This window comes from Mus caroli, unplaced genomic scaffold, assembly GCF_978045245.1.
Source record: "Mus caroli unplaced genomic scaffold, Mus_caroli_1 scaffold_2, whole genome shotgun sequence".
In the NCBI taxonomy this organism is placed as follows: Eukaryota; Metazoa; Chordata; class Mammalia; order Rodentia; family Muridae; genus Mus; species Mus caroli.
This window is the reverse complement of record NW_028227257.1, coordinates 8,549,079-8,569,544: the sequence shown is the minus strand read 5'-3', so window position 1 is coordinate 8,569,544 and position 20,466 is coordinate 8,549,079. Positions and strand designations below refer to the sequence as shown.

At 44.0% G+C, this 20,466-nt stretch overlaps 1 pseudogene; it reads left to right on the top strand.

The window, feature by feature from the left end:
* The first annotated feature begins 15,274 nt into the window (after window positions 1-15,274).
* Window positions 15,275-15,478, top strand: LOC147005721 (small nucleolar RNA U3; annotated as a pseudogene).
* Window positions 15,479-20,466: the final 4,988 nt, after the last annotated feature.

The window sequence follows — 20,466 nt, the reverse complement described above, 5'->3', positions numbered from 1 at the left end:
TTTTTATGTAGAATATGTAAAGAACTCAAAAGATTAAATGACACAAAAAATCATACAGCCCAGTCTACCAGTGGCCCGATGAACTGGAGAGACAATTCTCAAAAGATGAAACACAGCAGGGATGGAGAGATGGCTTAGCAGTTAAGAGCACTCGCTGCTCTTCCAGAGGTCCTAGAGTTCAATTCCTAGCAACCACATGGTGGCTTACAACCATCTGTAATGGGGATTGACGCCCTCTCCTGGTGTGTCTGAAGACAGCTACAGTGTACTCATGTATGTTAAATAAATAGATAGATAAATAAATCTTTAAAAGCAATTTTGTCCTTTATAAGAGTTGCCTTGGTCATGGTGTCTCTTCACAGCAATGGAAACTTGATTTAAGACAAGCCATATGTCATAAAAAAGCAAGAAGTAAAAAACAGAACAATAACAGCCCAGATTCAAACCATAGCACTGCACACAGGTGCATATTTCTCTGGGCTGAGTGTCCAGGAGAGGAAGAGATACATAGGTTAAAAACAAAAAGATGAAACACAGTCAAGACACATCTGGAACTGTTATAAGTCTTAGATAGGCAAGTGTGCCCTTTGATTTTTGCATTGGAGAACTGCCAGTTTTGGAACTCCATTTGCTTGCTATCTTGTATGTATTTTCTAGACAACCCAGATAGGCAGCATTTTAGGAGCACAACCAGACACAGGAGAAAGAACAGGAGAGAGAGAGAAGGAGAGGAAGAGTTGGAGGGGATACCCATCAGCCATATAATATGTAGGCAGAACATCTTTTAGCCTTTGTTGTAACTTAGTGGAGTAAGTGCCATGTGCATGTTCATTTTGTTGACAGAAGACCAGAGAGACAGATAACACAAGTTCTCTAGCACCTCTGGGCTGGGAATAACTGATTTCACTTGCTTTCTGAACTAAGGTATTCAGGAGAGGCTCCAAGTGTCCCCCTCCCCCCCATCTCCTACAGGTCTTTGTGGGACTGCTATTCTCTACAGAGTCCTCTTCTTGAACTGGGTGGGATGACAAACCGTGCTTCCCAAGGACTACAGAGTCCATTAAGCTAATGGTAAGCTCCCCATGTGTGAGACTCTAGAAAGTCTGCCCGTATATTAGCAGGAAAGGGTGGCCTTGTTTCTTGTAGGTTCTGCATAGTTAATGATAATGTAAGCACTTCAGCTGCTCCAGGCTTGAGTCTTCCATGATGCTTTTGGGTCTTCTTGGACTTCCTTAAGGCCAGACCAGTCAGTAGCCATGCCTGCTCATGACTGTTTCTATGGGTACCATTCTTGTAGCTCCAGGTGGTATCTTGACTATCATTGTCTTTGCCTATGAAAATGATTGTTCTTGCCTTTGGAGCATTGATTCCTTTTTTGGGAACGTCTACCAAGTTAGGCTGTTCCAGTCAAGCCCCATGCCTGACATGTTTCTGTTAAAGGAATCTTTTAGGTCATTGGAAAGAATCTGTCACATTCTTAACTTCACCCAGCCAAGGCTGCATCTTTTCTCACTCAAAGTTGTTCCCTTGATTCCCAAGACTGCCTCAGGGTCCATTTGCCATGGAGCCTGTGAAGCCCACTTCTTCTCCTCTTTACTGTCCCCAGTGGACTGGGATCTTGTCTACATTATTCACCTCCAAATTCTCTGAATTTTAAATAATATCTGAAGAACAGGCAGCAAAAGGTTTTTAAAATTCTTTCTTTGGAAAAATTTAGCCATGAACACAAAGTGTTGAGAAGATCAAAGATGCTGTGAAGTTAATCATGCAGAAGACATAGAGCTCACCATGTAAATGTTCTGCTTCGCGCGTTAGTCCGTGAGGTTCCTTAATCTCCACGGTGAAACGTTGCTTTAGGTAATTCAGACAGATTTTGGCTGTTTCCAGCATTTGTGATCTCCTCTTACAAACGTCCCATCGAGGCAACAATATTTTATAAGCTGAGTCAGAAGATGACGGAGCTGAGTGATACAGATGGATATTGGTAGATGGGTGGTGTATGAGGTTGCTCAATGGATGGATGGACAGATGGATGGCTGAGTGGGTGAGTAGATGGGTGAATGAACACATGGTGGTAGATGGATGCATTGGTGGACAGATAGATGGGTAGATATATGGATAGATTGATGGGTGGGTGGATGTGTAGATGGCTGGGTATATTATTACATACTTGGATAGATGGATGAATGGATAGACTGGTGCATGGATTGGTGGGTGGTCAGATTCAATAGCTGGAGATGTTTTATTGCAGAATTCTTTGTACTAGGCCCTAGGGGGAAAACAGTGGGAAAAAAAAACAAAAACAAATTCCTGCTCTCTAAGAGATATATTCTAAGAGAAAAGGCTGGCATTTAAATAAATAGGCATTTAATACAATGCCAGGTATGATTATTGCTACAGTCTAAGCTGAGCAGAGTAGACAGTCCGGTAAAGATGAGAAGAAAAAACGACTTTAAATAGACTGGGTAGAAAGGACCTTGCTGAGATCTGAATAAAATAAAGGAGGGAATCATGTGAATATTTTAAGGAATATTTTAAAGAAGAAAACAGAACAAAGGGGCAAAGAGGCTCTGGGATAGGAAGGTGAGGGGATGGGGTAAGGTCAAGCCCAGCTGCTGAAGGCCCTGAAGGTCACACAAGGAGTTAGTCAATCACTCCAAGGCTTAGTGGGAAGCCACAAGGAGGGGTCTGGAAGGGGAGTAAAGCGCTGTGGAGAGACATCTCCAGAGGATGATGGAGATGCAGAAATCAGTGAAGAGGTGACTCATCACCAAGGGAGAGGTGGTGGCTGCCTGGACACATTCATCTTCTGGTCAGCTTGCATCTCTGCTCTGGATGCTCTCTGATTGAAAGCCATCCTTGACCATGGAAGATGGATGTTTTTCCTGGTCCTGACATTGGCTCTTTGTTGCCATGACTATGTGATAAATTCCATTCTGAGATGAGAGTGGGTTTCCAGTGAGAGGACAGTGGGTTTCCAGTGAGAGGACAGTGGGTTTCCAGTGAGAGGACAGTGGGTTTCTAGTGAGAGGACAGTGGGTTTCCAGTGAGAGGACAGTGGGTTTCCAGTGAGATGAGAGTGGGTTTCCAGTGAGAGGACAGTGGGTTTCCTCCAGTGAGAGGACAGTGGGTTTCCGGTGAGATGAGAGTGGGTTTCCAGTGAGATGAGAGTGGGTTTCCAGTGAGAGGACAGTGGGTTTCCAGTGGGAGGACAGTGGGTTTTAGTCTTGACCCTCAAACAAACCAGGCATTAGATTTCTATCTTCCCTTCCAGATAAATCTAACTCTTCTCTGGGTCCTATGTAGCTGAGTTGGTAGATAAACCTATGTCAGCTACTGCCAGTCTCCTCCCTCATCTGGCTCACACTGAGGGCTCATGGAATTCTTGACTGGAGCTCTGAGGAATGGCTCCTTGTCACTACTGAGCTCTTTTATTTCCCATGGCCTCCTGAAATTTCAACAATTTGGAATAGAGCCTTTTTTCTTAGATACAGACAGGACTCTTACCCCCAAAGGTGGTCCACTTTTAGGTCAAAAGAGCTTAACCTTTCATTAGCCTTTCATTAGGTCTTGTAATTTGCTTCAATGAATAAAATAACTCTCAAAATGTAATCTCTGACTCTAAAAGTCAAAATGAAAGTTGGATCTACTCCAGCTTGCCAGTGTTCTGTTTCTGGATAGGTGGATAAGGGAGTGAGTTTGTCAGTTTGACACATTGGGTTCAGGGCTCTTCAGTGCACACTGAGCTGACAGGGACTGATGCGAGCTCTGTCTGTACATCCTTCCTGGTAGAGTTATCCTGAGCAGAGTTGGGTAAGGCCATGGGGTGATTGGACATCGCGGTATGCTTGAGAATCACACAAAAAGAGGATGCTGGGTCCCTTTGCTGCCCCGGTGATCTTCCGATGAGGTGAGCGAAACACTCGGTGCTAAATAACAGGCAAAACTCCCAGTCAATAGCAGGAGAAGTTCAGGTGTTCCTGGAGGCCACATCCAGGTAAGACTAGAGTTATGGGAAAACAAAGGGTTTGCAAGAGACTCACTCAGTCTCCTGGGAGCCAGCTATGTATTAGGGACTCAAAAGGTCAGCAAGTAATTTGAAATCTGAGCTCCTTCCATTATCTATAGTCCCCTGGCTGTCCACCGCTGATCTCTGAGGTCAAGGTGAGTTTTAAAAGTTCTCTCTTCCGGGTGTTTAAAAAAAACAAAAAAACAAAAAACTCAGTAAAGACAGTGTCCACCAGGTGGCGATGTTTTCATTTGGAAAACATGAGAGGGACTTGGAAACTTTGTTGAGGGATGTTGGCCAGATTCTGATCTCTGCCTAAGCTTGCCTTTATAGCTAATAAAGGGAAAAGGGGCTTACACAGTTTTCCTCCTTTAAATTTATCTTATGATGCTCTCTGCAGTCCCTGCCATGCCAAGCCTGTAATATTTCTTCCTGCTACAGTGGCAATGCAAACTGTATATATGGAGGAGCATCTGTATTATCCTAGGCATCCTCTCTAGGCAGAGCACGGAGGAAGAGCAAAGTAGAAAGCAGGGGTTACGAGGTGGCCAGAGAGCTCCGTCAGAACCGAGGGAAGGAAAACAAGAAGCCGGCGGCATGACTGCTTCTTTCAGCTTCCCAGGATACACGGACTAAGATCTGCCCCTGCAACCTTGTTTGTGAGAAATACAGCGTGGAGCAGTTTTTAAAAGATTTATTTTTCCAAACTGTCCATCTGGAGGTGCTTAGCCCCAAGCACACACCCAAAACAAAACGGCTTTACCAGAAGAATTTCAGCCAGGGATAGACATCAGGGTTAGATGGGGTTAAGGAAGGTGAGAGAAAAAAACAGAAACTGGTCTGGTTTGGTCTGGTTCCATCCATCTATCTATCTATCTATCTATCTATCTATCTATCTATCTATCTATCTATCTATCTATCTATCTACCTATCTATCTACCTACCTACCTATCCATCCATCCATCTAGCTATCTTTATTTACGCTAACGCGCTATTGTGTGAATACGTGTGGATACATCTGCTTGCGGAGACCAGAGGAAAACCTATGCTCTTGTTCTTTAGGCTCTGGTCATCTTAGTTTTCGGGACAAGGCCTCACACTCACTAAGGACCTGGCTGTTAGTGAGCCCCAGAGATTCTCTTGTGCCTGCTTCCCCAGAGTCAGGATTTTGAGGATGAACCACCATGCCCAGCTTTCATGCCAGTGTTCAGAGGATCAAAATTCAGGACCTCACGCATGCGTGGTAGGAAGCCACCTCGTCTCTCCAGCCCGAGAGGCAGGCTTTCAAATGACCCACTTCTTTGGTCTCATATATGGTGCCCCTGTACCGATTTTCTCTACTCTGAATGACAGTGGGGGATATGTTCAGTTCATTAGGAGAACGTTGTCAAGCCCAGCTGCGCAGTCACAGTGGATCATGCTTTTGAAAATGATCTTTATCCTTCCTTCCCTTTCCCTGTCTGCTCGCCCAGGCCCTGCTCTGGCCCCTTCTGCAAGGCAACTTAATGAGCCCGCGCCCTCCTCCCCACTCAGCTCCTCACAGAGCCTCACAGCATCGTCCTTGTGTGTGCCAATTTCTTGCCTCAGTCTGACCTCTTACTGCACATAGGAATCAGGGGGATGTGGTGAGCCAGGGAGGACAGGACACCAGGGAGCTCCCAAGAAAGGCCAGAAAAGACGAGAGACAAATGCTTTGTTCAAGATAAAGGCAGTGTGAAGAGTCAGCCAGCCCTTCCCTGTCCACCCAAGACAAAGGCAGAATCCTTACCTTGAACATGACAAGGGTGACAGAGCCGGTGTCGAGCCAGTGTGCACGGCTATGCCAGGAGAGCGCTGTGCTGTGGCTAGAACATTCACAGTGCTCCATACGTGGTGGTCTGTTCTGTAGCTTATGATTGTTAATGGTTGGGTCTCAGGGCTGGGAGATAGCTCAGTCAGCAAAGTGCTCTCCGTACAGGCATGAGGACCCGAGTTCAGCTCGAGGCATCTGTGTGAAAGATGCATACTGTGGCTGGGGGATGGAAAAGCAGAGGCAAGAGGATCAATCCATGGGGCTCCGTGGCCAGTCACTCTAGAGACCCCCCCCTACCCTGAACTAAAGTGAAGAACAATTGAGAAAAGACAGACCTCTGTTCTCCACATATGTGTGCACAAACACAGGAGAGCACACGCATGACAGGATCTCCCAGATCCCAGGCTGACCTTGAACTTATAGTCTATCTGAGGAGGGCCTTGCACCTTCCCTGTACTTGGATTGGTAGGTGCACCACGACACCTGTTTTACGTGGGCTCAAACCCAGAGCCTTGTGCGTGTTTAGACACCCTGCCAACTGAGTCACACGCCCAGTCCCTGCCTCTGTTGCTGTCAGGAGTGGGAGATGGTCTGATATGATTTCCTAAACTCCTTGAGCCACCTACCTGAGGCACCATCTTACTCTGAGCTCCGGTAGGGGATGTCTTGTCTTCCTTCTGTCCCACTTCCGCCTTCTCCTCACACTTTCCCATTATGTGTGGATCTGGACAATCACATAGCACTTTAGAGGCCCTGTCAGGCTTGCTGCTTCTTTTGAGGTAAGTTTAAGCTTTCTGGGAGGTGTGGTCAAAAATATGATTGAGCATGACTTTCCTATTTGGAGGATACCCCTTCATAACCAGGTGTGGTTATGACATCTGTAGTCTGAGCACTTGGGAGGCAGAGACAGAAAGATTGGCACAGATTTGATGCCAGCTTGAGTTGTAGAGTGAGTTTCAGGTCAGCTATGGATACATAGTAAGACTCTGTCTAAAAATCTACAAACAAAAAACCCCTCACATTTCTAAAATTTCATGTTTCAATAGGGGATCATGGTATATTTGTATACCTGTGTGTAAAAAGTTATCTGTGTGTGTAAACATATATATGACTATGCACATACATATGCACATACATTAAGTTGCATAGATGTCTGTCCATATGATTTGAGAATAACTGGAGTCTATATCTATAGATCCTTCTCCCATGAAAGCTTTGATGCACATAAGCCCTTATTCCTCAATTCATTTTCTTTGGAAATAGGAAATTCACCAAAGATAGAAAGAAAAAAATGGAAGCCTGGTGTCCTTTGGGATTCTAGAACACTCCATCTGTTTCATGGACAGTTTTAGCAGAACATGTGACCGCCACCATTCATCTCTTATAGGCAGGAACACTGGGGAGATGTTTGAGACAGTAAGAGGAAGACATGAAGCACTACAAGGGCACAGGCTTACTAGACAGTGGGATGCACACCCTGCTCTGTCAGAATCCTCAGGAAAGCAGGAGTCCACCATTGCACAATGTGACACCTCACAAATATACAGTGTGTCATGAGGCAGCCTCTAGGGTTCATGAAAGCACATTGTGTGTGTGCTTAGAGGAAAGAGAAGAATACAAGAACTGTGTTGCAAGGAGAGAGCAGGGTGTTCAGTTGGAGTGTGTGTGTCTGTGTTTGTATGTGTGTGTATGTGTATGCATGTGTATGTATATGTATGTGTGTATGTGTATGCATGTGTATGTATATGTATGTGTGTGCATGTGTATGTATGCATGTGTGTGTGTGCATGTGTATGTGTGTGTGCATATATGTGCAAGTATGTGTATGTGCCTGTTTTCGAAGTAGACTTTATTGTTACAAATAGCTCTAGTTGAAGATGGATTGCTTAAGTTAATCTATCAACAATAACTAACTAACTAACTAACTAACTACATAAGTAGAAAAGTGATGTTTTTAAGTGTCTTGAGGATCTATTCCGACTGAAGAGCTATGAAGGCATCATTGGCCAGACATCCTAGGAATCTCAGTGTTCGGCTGTGCTTGTGACCTGAGTAGGCCACCCACAGGAAGAGGACTGTAACTTATTAATGACATTCGCTTTGTCTTAAATGACCTTGTTACAGGTGTCCTTTAAACTCCAGGAGCTTTTTCTGTGAGATCTCTCAATCAGGGGATGAAGCCATAGGCTATCCAACAAGGTCCAAGCAGGACCTTTGTTGGGGTGCTGTGTGAGGAACCACTCTTTTGCCTTAATGGAAAAATAGAGACACTTTGAGCAATGACTTTAATGCAACCTCCATGTCTCCATATTCTGCTTTTATCCAATTGCCTACTCCAATCTACCCCCCCCCCCGAAACCATGAGTCGTGTTTCCTAAATGCTCAAACAGTGAAAGGCCTCTGTGGCTGTCCCTTGGGCCAAGCCATCCTTGGTGCAGTCTGAATCCAGCCTCATGGGCATCTCCTCCTTACTCACCTTTTCCACTAGACCACAGGTTTATTGCTTCTCAGCCCAGGGTACCCCACCCCTCATGGCTCCTTCCCTTACTAATGTCATCCTTGTAACCAAGCAACTGAGATGACACAGTCATTCCTCAGAGGTGTGCTTCTTCCCCAGAGAGAGACGTGTGTGTGCTTGCTTGTCTTATGCCTTTAAAGAACGGTGGACTTGCTGTTCACAGAGCTTGCTGCAAAAATACAGTAACCAATAGGGCAGTTCGTTCAGAAGATCTGTTTTTTCCACAGTGCTTTGCTGATGTGTGATCCACAGACACTGTCAAACTCAGTCTCAGTGGGAAATCTATAGACCTAGATAAATATACAGATGATAAATCTATAGACCGGTGCAGCTATTGCCAGAATCCACACTTAGGTCATTGCCTTTGTACTCAAGATCTCTTGAGCCCGTTTGTGATCCATATCTGTCCTCATTTCCAATTAGACAAGTACTGTTTGGCTCTCTTCCCTTCTGTATTTGCCTATTGGGACATTTCACTTGGACTGAATCACTCTATAGATGGCCTTTTGTACCTCTCTTCTTGCACTTGGCAGGCTGCTATTTGCTTGTGTGTACATATTTATGTTGTAGGTATGTGTGTGGGTATGTGTGTGTGTGCACACACACTCATGAATGTTTTTATATTGCGCATTTGTGGAGGCCAGAGGCCAATGTCAGATGTCTTTCTTTAGTAGTATCCACTGAACAACGTCTCACTGAATGTGGAATTTGTCAATTTAATCATGCTGACTAGCCACAACATCCAGGGCTTCCTGCCTCTGTCTCCCCAAGATGAGGACTACAGACATATGCTGCCTCTGTTAGCTCATTGGTGGGTTTTGGTGAGTCAGACTCAGGTCTTTGTGCTTGCATGGAAAGCACCTTACGGACTGAACAATCTTTTGAGCACTTGGCACATTGCTTCTGTATCGTGGCATGGGGTGGTGGATTGACCTCCACAGACACTGAAGACAGGAAGTTGAATATTTGTCCAAGACTGCTGTGTGCCACATGCTGATGACCCATCTTTGAGTAAGCAAAACCTTTCTTTGCTGTGACTGACATACATTTTCCATGGTATGAGAGCAAGTTAGTAGATAAACATAAAAGCACTCGCACGTGTGGTCAGTGCTATCACTGTAAGAAGCCAAGAGAAAGCACAGGGTCTTAACGTAGGCCTTGTTTAACTTGTGGGAGGAGGCACCTGTAAAGTGCTGTTGGGAGACTTCCTAGGGATACATAGAGAAATGTCTGCTTCTTTTTTTTAAAGCATAGAATAGAGTTTATTCAGGGCATGGGGAGAGGAGTTAAGAGGGCAGTAGAAGCAGAGAAAGGCAGAGGGAGGGGGAGGGGGAGGGGGAGGGGAAGGGGGAGGGGGAGGGGAGGGAGAGGGAGAGGGAGAGGGAGAGAGAGAGAGAGAGAGAGAGAGAGAGAGAGAGAGAGAGAGAGAGAGTATAGAGGCTTGCCATGAGCATGTGGAGAGAGGGGTGAAGGGAATGGGGAGAGAGTGGGAACTGGAAGGCAAGATCAAGAGAGGAGCAAGAGAGAGCAAGAGCTGTCTGCTTCCTCTAAGGCACTGTTTTAATTTCATTTTTGCTGTTGGTACAAATACCCTGACAAAAAAGCTGTGCTGGGAATGAAGGGTTTGTATGCTGCAGTTCCAGGCTACAGTCTGTTATTCTGGGGACGTCAAGGCAGTGAATTAAAGGGTGACATCCACAGTCCAAAGGAGGGAGAGAATAAATTCAAGCTGCCCTCCTTGTTTGTTTGCCTGTTTGTACTCACATAGCTCTCCCCTTGCTTATATAGTTCACTACCCCAGCCATAGTGAATCATGCTGGCCACAAGGTCTTCCACATAAATTAACAATCAAGTCAACCCTCTTTAGACATGCTCGCAGGCCAACCTGATGTAGAAAATTCCTCAAAATTCTTATTTCTGGTCACTCTAGGTTATATCAAATTGCAATTAACAAGCATAACTAATTCATGTGTGGTTCTCTAAGCAACTTACCAACAGTCACACCCCTGAAGAGTCCTAATCCTAGGATGGACAATTTGTGAATATCTACATGATTGGAACACAACCTAGGCTAGAAGCTCACCTGAGCCACTCATTGGTATCCAGTATCATCTCAGAGAAGAAAGGGCTTCATGTGCAACTTATGAAGGCTTTGTGAGCCTTGTGAGCTACACAGGTCTCCTCCACAGGGAACGATAATAGACCCAATCTCACGAGGGCCTCATTCTGACTGACCCAGAAATAGCTACGTAATGTTGAATAAACACTCATTTAAATGGATAGTAATTACATGGATGCTGATATAAGTAGCTGGCAATAGTACCACCAGACGTCTAGCATATGTGTGTCCAGGGTGAGCATTAACGTCCTTGGTGGGTTTTGGTGCTGAGACCCTGGTAAGAAGAAATCTATCCAGGATGTAGATAAAATGTGTCTGCTCATCTCGAGGCTGAAGAGAGGAGGTACTTAGCAAATCAAACAATCACGGAGTAGCTTTTTGGGTCTGCACAAGGGAGAAGCCACATGGTAGTAATTTGCAGCTCAAGTCTGCTAATGTCTTGCTCTGGGGCTTTGGCAGGCCACTTCACTAGCAATAATAATAATCATGATAGATACAGCCTATGAAATGATTTCTGTATATCCCTAATATTTTACATAAATTATTCATTTCCTCCTTATACCCAGTCCAGCATATGGAAGCTTTGTATATAAATATGCATGTGTATATACAAACAAATATGTTGTTATCAAAGAATAACACAACAATAATTATAACACCTTATTGCTATTCAACTCATCCTAATTACATACTATACACTGGTCTAAGCACTTCATGGATATTCATAGCTCTATTTGTATTTCACCCTGAGATGGTCATTAGTTGACAACAGTTAGATTAGAGCCCCTGGATTAGATTGAAGTCCAGATCTCTTTTGGTTGCTCTTCATTGTGACTCCTAGGGCTATCTTAGTGTTTAATGGCTGTTAATTTGGTCTGAATAAATAACTTCCTGTTTGGCAGATGAGGTAGGGGTAGAAGGCCTGGCTAGTGGAGGTGGGTTACTGAGCCAGGCCTCAAGGATTCCAACCATGTTAGAATCAGCACTTGCTGATCCATTAAGATGGAAACGAATGATAGTCTCATGTCCTGCCTGTCGTGAGATGTTCTCAGCTGTCCTCTGGGCCCTCATCTTGCCTAAGGTTATATAGGTGTCCAGCCAAGGTGTGAACCGAGAGCGTCTGAATTCAGCCACTTAGTCCTTTTGCTGTTTGGTTTACGGAGTTCTTGCTTTCCTCTGTTGCAGCACTAAGCCCCATGATGATCTTGAAGACTTTTTCTGGTTTTATATATCAGAACTGCCCCACTGCCCAGCATCATGAATTGCATGCTTACATTTGGGCGATGAGCTGGGGATGATAAATGGAAAGTGGAAAGACTTACAGATGTAGGCCAAAAAAAAGGGCACTTGGAAAGGATCATCTAGAATGTCTCTTTCATGTGTCCTTTCTAGCTTGTAAGCATGCAATGGCTGAGAATTGACAGCTTTCCTACATCCACAGCCTATATCCTGGATGGACATGCAAGTGGACTACCTGTATCATGATTTGAATGTGTAGTGTCCCTCACAGGTCCATGTCTGGTCTATACTTGGTTCAGTGCTCTTTGGGTAGGTGTGGAACCATTAGGGGTAGAAGGCCTGGCTAACGGAGGTGGGTTGCTGAGAGGCCTTGAGGATCCTAACCATGGTTGAATCAGCATGTGATGATCCATCGAGATGTGAATGAACTGTAGTCTCACGGCTTGCCTCTCATGAGATGCTCTTCAGATGGCTTCCACTTCAAATCAAAAGTGTGTGCCCACAGAGAGGTCGTGGCCCGCACTTGCTTAGGTGGACATCCTGTCTTTGCTGGGGTGTGTGTGTGTGTGTTCATATCCTTGCAAACCTAGATTGTTTTCTACAGATGGGTGGTCAACAAAGTCACGTACAGAGCTGTATGGTATTCTTGTTGGAATTCTGTACTGAAGCTTCCCTAATGATGTGCTAGGTAGAAAAACAGGAAGTCAAGTCAATGGGCGATGTTGCCTAGTCTCAGACCACGATTACTCTGGTTTGCAGTCTCTACAGCTTAAAGGATCTGGTGTATGTCTTTATTCAATTATCTGTCTCCTTCTGAAGAAACGTAACTAAAGCCACCTTCAGTGTCTACAACTCTGGACACTCAGCGGTTATCCATACATTCGCGACTGATCGGTGGGTGAGACACACACTTGTGTATTCTGCTTCTCCTTACTCCTGCTCCTGCCCAATCCCTGCTAGGAAACCGATATTCATAGATGAAACCTTATAAAACAGACCAAAGACCTCCTCATGTTCAGTGTTTTCTCAGATCATTTTCTTAAGAAAAATGACCTACAGTAGCAGAATGTCTTGAAAGGAAAATTTAATGGAATGGGAGAGACAGCTCAGGGGTTAAGAGTCCTTGCTGCTCTGCCAGGGGACTAGAGTTCTGTTTCCTCAGTTCAGGTTGGGTGGCTCACAGCTGTCTGGAACTCTAGCTCCAGGAGATCTGACACCCTTTCCTGGCCTCCATAAGACATACGCTCAGGATAAATACTCATACACATGAAATAAAAATAAAGAACAAAGTTGTTCATCATTATGGATATTCCTCTTGCTCAGCGTTGATACAAATCCATAATATGAATAAACCACCATGCTCATATCCCATTAGATTATTTAAAGCTGTTTTCATATAAACCATGTGGCCAGAGACTTCTTGACTACATCTCAACATATAGAACATGTATATATATAAGATGTGTATGTGTTCTGCTTCATGTCAATACTCCAGAGCCCCAAATAGGATTGTATTACTTTTCTATTGTTACATAACCACGTATTACAAATGCAGCAAGCGAGACATCATAAGTCCATGATTCCAGCATTCCTGTGAGCGAGAGCTGCTTTACTGTCTGCCCTGCTCAGGGACTCAAGAAGCTGCAACCAAAGTACCTGAGGGACTGTGCTCTTTTTATAAAGCTTTACTGGGGACCGATTCACTCTTGGCTCACTCGCGTGAATGCAGAGTGTGCTTTTGTTTAGCGGTTAGCCTAGGGGATTCATTTTCTTGTTGGCTTTTGGCCCAGAGTTGCTCTCAGTTTACAGATGCTACCACAGTTCTCTGTGATGTAGCCCCTTCCACCACAGAATTCCCAGTCAGGCTCCTTACTTCTTCAATGGGAATAGTAAGAGCCTAGTGCAATGCTGTGGGTAGGCAACCCCAGCACTGGGGAGGCTGCAAAGGAGGTTAGCAGGTTCCAGGCTTGGGTTTCCTAAGGAGACTGCTTTAAAACAAAAAAGCAAATGGTTTAGAAGCTGTTCGACGGGAGTTATATGAGCATTATCTACATATCTATCACATTTATTATAGTCTGCTGATTAGAAGGGAGTCACCCCATCTGCCTGTACTCAGGAGGAAGAAATTATATAAGAGTCTGACTCACACTGACCTTTTCTGGGTATGTCTACAAGGGTTTATAGAGTAAACAAAAGGTAGACCTAGATCTGACTAGATGCTGGCAGATTATAGAACCCAGGGGGCTGCCAGTCCTGCTTCCTACCAGCTGAGTAAGATGCCTGCTCCTATATCTCAGTAGGTCCTGCATATCAATATATCTGTCTCACTAATTTACACATCTATGGTTTATATATGAGATTTTATCTTGTTAATACAGAATAATCACAAGTTCACTTCCAAGCCATGAGTAACCGAATTTGGCATAGAACAGAGCGGCAGAAGTCTAAAGCCTAATGTGGTTTGATTCACAATGTCTTAGTTATGTAATCTCAGGGGATTTCTCAACATCGCTAAGTCTCAGTCTCCTTCGCTTAACACAAGATTAAAAAGCACAACAATCTTGTTGAGTACTTGCAACTACATAATGCAAAAATGCAAGGGCATTACCTAGACTAGTGCCTGGTAAATAGATGCTGACATACTGAATACTTTGTATGTTTGTTGGCTCAGTAGCATCAGCTTTGGCACCAACAGGTTCTCCTCTTCCTCCTCCTCTTGTTATTTTTCTTGTTGTTGTTGTTCTTTCCCTCCTCCTCCTCCTCCTCCTCCTCCTCCTCCTCCTCCTCCTCCTCCTCCTCCTCCTCCTCCTCTTCCTCTTCCTCTTCCTCTTCCTCTTCCTCTTCCTCTTCTTCTTCTTCTTCTTCTTCTTCTTCTTCTTCTTCTTCTTCTTCTTCTTCTCTCCTTCTTTTTCCTGTTCTTCCTCCTCCTTTTCATCTTCTTCAGCAGCACAAGTTTCTTCACCAACAACAGCAGTAGCAGGTTCAGCACAACATAAACTTCACACATGATACAGTTCTCACTAGCAGGATGCTTTGTGGTTCTGATTCTCTTGGGCTTTGAGGAGTTATAACCGGCTGGAGTCATGGAGGTTACAGCTCAATGTCGCTATCTTCAGAGATAAACACACCCATGAGACCACCTGTATCTTCAAGACCAGCACTCATCCATCACCTCCCTATGTTTCCTCTTGTCTTTATCATTGTTCTCTGTCTCTCTGTCTCTCTGTCTCTGTCTCTGTCTCTGTCTCTCTCTCTCTGTCTGTCTGTCTCTGTCTCTGTCTCTGTCTCTGTCTCTGTCTCTGTCTCTGTCTCTGTCTCTCTCTCTCTCTCTCTCTGTGAGATTTGGAACAAATGCTTAGCATATCATCTACTCACTTAGAGAGTTCAAAGAATCCTCTGGACCATTGTTGAGTGCAGGGCGTTAAGCCTGTAGGCCAGATCCCAGAGTTTATTGGTCTTAAGTGATATTTTAGGCTGGATTTGGAAATACTTTTACATTGATTAGTATTGGAAGGCTTTTTCCTTTGCTCATGACTTGACTATTTCAAACAGGCATCAAACACTGCTTTCCTAGTTCCTATTTGAAACCCAACTTTTGAGATTGTTCTTTTGGGGATCGTTTCTATAACTAATGGTTGAAATCCGAGGAAACTTCTTTCACCATGTAGAGTACCAGAAACCGTAAGGACATTGCCTAAGTGGAAAGTTGGCTCTTAGTGCTTTATGGCAACTGCCCATGGCCATGGTTGCTCATGCTCTCCTGTTGGGGGAGTTAGTGCGGAAGGATGCAATCTGAGTGGGTTTCTATGGAGCAAAGTTTAAAAAATTACAAAGAACCCCCTCATCTTTCTCCTTTACCATAGTAGTCCTTGAGAGTACTGGCATGAATTAGTCAATGGATTTGTTAGCCCATATTGCTTGTTAATTATATAGAATAGATGCTTCTGACTAGGTCTGAGGACAAGTGAAAGGTACTTAGCATGGCATCTAAAACCTGAAAGTCATTCATTTAGGTTTCATATGGGCAGGTGATAAAGCTGGGAAATGACCCCAAAATAGATAATTATGTCTGTCTATAATTATATTTACCTACCTCTTATCTATCTACCATCTATCCAGGGAACCATCAATCTATCTATTCATCTACATACCATATCCATCTATTATCTATCTATCTGTCTGTCTGTCTGTCTGTCTGTCTATCTATCTATCTATCTACTTATTATCTAAAATTTTCTTTTCTTTTCTTTCTCTCTCTTTCTTTCTTTCTTTCTTTCTTTCTTTCTTTCTTTCTTTCTTTCTTTCTTTTTTTTTTTTTTTTTTTGAGGCAGGGTTTCTCTGTATAGCCCTGGCTGTCCTGGAATTCACTCTGTAGATCAGGCTGGTCTCGAACTCAGAAATCCGCCTGCCTCTGTTTCCCAAGTGCTGGAATTAAAGGTGTGTGCCACCACGCCCAGCTCTAAAATTTTCTATCAATAATCTATAATCCATTTATGTATTATCTCCTTATCCATCTATATATCCATGAATTCATACACTTATCTAATATCTGTCATAGATCAACCTCCCTGTTATATCTATCCATCTATTGGCAATAATCCACTAACCTACACATCTACCTGCCTAGCACATATTTATCTTATCTATGCTCTATGTATATATCTGCTTAATCATCTACCCAATCACCTATCTATAATTCATCTGCCTAATATATCATCTGTCTGTCTATCATCTATCTATCCATATATCTATCATCTATTTATCTATATATTTGTCTATCATCTATGTATGTATTATCTACCTACTATCTGGTCACCTACTCATCTAAAGGACAACTGAAAAAACCACAAGATGATCATTGCACGTGGATCTATGCTTTTACTTGATCATTTATTGGACGTGTAACCATGAAGGGAAGGCCTTTGTCTCTTTTGTGATTCAGATATGAAGAATCCAAGCTTTGAGTCAAATGGACTCAATTTTGGATACTGGGTTTTCTGTGACCTTCATTAGCAGAAGTAGTAAGTGACGGATATTCAGCCACAAGGTCATAATTTACAGTTGACAAATGACTCTCTGAACCATGCAAGCTCCTGACTTCAGGAATGAGAGACAGTGGGAGCATAACAAATGTGTGCACTGGTTCCATGTGTGATAAGTGGGAAGGACAGGCATCAGGGAAAAGGGTGGAATAGGCTAGAGAGTGTGAATAGAGGAGCCTCTTCCGAGAGGGGCATTGGCCCAGAAACTAGGAACGTAGCCTACAGGAAAGGTTGCGATAAGACTGAGATTCCAAGCAAGGCATTTGTGCTCAGAACTACTTCCTGCTTTTCAGCATTCTTTGTAATCTCTACCTGTACTCTCTCAATATACACTCCAGTTTCAAGGCTAGCAGAGCAGAATTAAAGACCGAGAGCTATGACAGTGGGAACCAAATGTTCAGCTCAGGAAAGGGATGTCAAGGCACCCTGATGGTAGAAGAATCAAACCCTTTGTGGACCTGTGTGTCTGTAACACACACACACACACACACACACACACACACACACACATACACACACACACACATACACACACACACACACATACACATACACATACACAAACAAACACACATGTTGGCAGGCAGGAGAGTTAAGACAGGCCACTTCTCTGCTTTTCCATGGCTTGAGGAATTAAGAACTTATTCTGAAGCTCCCTCCCTCCCCACCTGAACCCTGCCAGGATCTCTCTGCTCCATCTTTCCAGGGACATTTCCCTCCATCCTTTATTTCCAAGTTAGACAGGCAGAGCATGCAATGCAAATCTCATTTAGAGTGTGTCTGAGGCAGAGCAGGCCCTGCACGTCTCTAGTTTGCCTCTCTAATGGATTATTTCATTTCCATGTTTACACAGTGAAACAAAATCAATCCGAAGTTGTCCCTTCCTCAGGACACATGGCTGACCAATCCCCAAAGAAGACTGCTTAAATCGCATGATTCATTGCTCGACGTGGGACAGAGCACTTCATTACGGTTTAATTATCTTTGCAGATGTGGAACCCATGGTAATGTGGCCAGTTGTGGACAGCCACAGCAGCTGGGGTTCCCTCAGTCTTTCTTCTTCTGAGAATGAGTTTGCAGGTAACCATCAGGTTTGCCCAATGATGGCCTCCCAGGTTCTATCAACAGAGAACCTCATTGCTTTTAAATTGCTTAGCTTTTTTTGTTTGTTTTTGTATTATTTTGTTTTCAAGACAGGGTTTCTCTGTATAGTCCTGGCTGTCCTGGAACTCACTTTGTAGACCAGGCTGGCCTTGAACTCAGAAATCTGCCTGCCTCTGCCTCCCGAGTACTGGGATTAAAGACGTGCACCACCATGCCTGGCTTTGCTTAGCTTTTCTTATCACCCCAACTGTGAACAGGTCAGAGAGAACCAAAGTCAAAGTTCATGCTGCCATCCGAGGAGCTGTGAGTCACAGCTTTGAACTGGTCCAGCTAATAGAGATGGCAGCTTTCTGGTTATTGGCTATCCCCATCCCTTACCCATAATGCCAAGAGCTGTGTTTTTATTTGCAACTTCAAGCTTATGGTATTGTCTTCTACTTCAGTTCAGTTGCAGCCTTGTTGCATTTTTACTGTAGAAGTGTTTGGGATTTTTAAGTCTATCGTTTTTCCTCACATAAAGCAAGGGTAGGGACCAGTCTTCATAGAAAAGAAGAAAGAGCAACAGAAGTATGGCATAAATGACTTTGGTATCTATCTGGCTGCCTTTGGTTAATAGGGTGACACAACCTATCAGAGAGATGAGCCGAGGGATGGCGTGCCATTGGTAGAACCCAGGTCACATTGCTACCTACCATTTTACCGTAGCATGTGTGTGTGCGTGATGGAGCCATCAGAAGAGAAAACTGTCTTGGTGAGACAGTTACAAGTTCTTTGTCAGCTGTTGCTGAAATCAAGGCTGCCCCATCTGGAGTGGAACTTGTCACTGTAGCTTCTGTTAGGAGGGTACCATAAATTGGAGGCAAGGACAAAAGCTTCCAGATGTGTGCCCAGGGTGGAGAGAAGATGGTTTAAGACAGGCAGGCTCAGGAAGGTGTTGTAAGGCATGACATAACCGCAGGCCAAATGGCTCCTTCAGCCTCCATATTCGGTACTTGAGTCCCTGGCTGTGATGGTTGGCATCTGTTTCATGACTTTTTGCAGACAATGAGTGTTCAGAGAGTTGTTGCTGTACATGGCTGGTGTAATCGTATGCATAGTAAAACGTTAATTTTCTATTACATTCTTTTTTTTTTTTTTTTTTTTTTTTGAGACAGGGTTTCTCTGTATAGTCCTGGCTGTCCTGGAACTCACTCTGTAGACCAGACTGGTGTCGAACTCAGAAATCCGCTTGCCTCTGCCTCCCAAGTGCTGGGATGAAGGGTGTGTGCCGCCACATCCCGGCTCCTATTATGTTCTTTGCACAAGTCCATACCCAACTGGACTTATGTTGTTGGTACCAATCGAGGCTTGCTTAAATAAGAAGTAAAAGTATAGAAACCTTCCCAGTTGTCCAGCCAGCGAGGCCAAGTTCTGGAATCTGTTTTCTTACTGACAATTCCTGGCTCTTCATGAGAATCTCAGTTGTAAAGGGAGAGACAACTGAGGAGGCAGGGTTTGGCTCTGTGCTCCCTTTTATAATTCTTCTTTGTCACAGAGATGAGCTACTGATGTAAAGATGCCACACACACACCCGCCCTGCCCACAATAATAGGACAGCCACTTGAAGTGTGTTTTGTTAAGTTCTAGAAGTCAAGTCTAGAGTCAAGGCTCTCATAGGACTGTTTTCCTAGATCTTTTAGGGAAGAATCACAGATCTTGCCTCTCCTAAGTCTTTGAGGCCACTGCAGTTCCTGGCTTGTGGCCACCTCCTCTGTCTTCAAAGCCACCAGCCTTAAACTTAGATTTCTTTGTTCTGACCTTTAGTGTGCCTTGACTTACCTGCATACACATGTGATTTATCTCCAAATCACATGCAGTGTGATGGACCAGTCCCTCTTTTCTGGGAATCTCTATACTATAGATCACTGGGTCCACAAGTTGTGTAGACATTTCCAGAAGTGTCCAAGGTTATTCAAAAACCAAGACTAAGTCACAGTCATTTCGTTTACTTTTCTCTATTTCATAATTTATAGACATTATATTCCCAGTTTCAAAGCCTTTCAACAAAGTCAACTTTGAAAAACTAGACTACAACTCCAGACGGATATCTGAAGATGCTGAATACAAATGCTTGATCCTCTGACTTCCGTTCTGTATAGAAGCAGACTCTGCTGATGGGGCCTATGGCTAGTCTGTATTTCTTTTATGTTTGACAATCAGAAACAAAACCACTCCCTTTGTTGAATTCTTGTTCCATTTCTTAGCTCTGTCTGCCTCAAGAGGCCATAGCTGTTCTCATTGTTTCTGTGGCCTCTGGTTACTTTCATCTTTACAACTCCAAGAGCCCAGGTTCAACTTGGAGCCTGTTTTCTAGAGAGGAGAAAGAGCTGGAGTACTGTGAGACCTAAGCTGTGCTGCTGGGACATGATGCTTGCACCACTGGGCTAGCCTGGCATTTCAGAGAAGTGTGTTAGCTGTCTCTATGCTCTAGGGTGTTACCCAGTATTTTAGTCAGGGTTTCTATCCCTGCACAAACATCATGACCAAGAAGCAAGTTGGGGAGGAAAGGGTTTATTCAGCTTACACTTCCATACTGCTGTTCATCACCAAGGAAGCCAGGACTGGAACTCAAGCAGGTCAGGAAGCAGGAGCTGATGCAGAGAC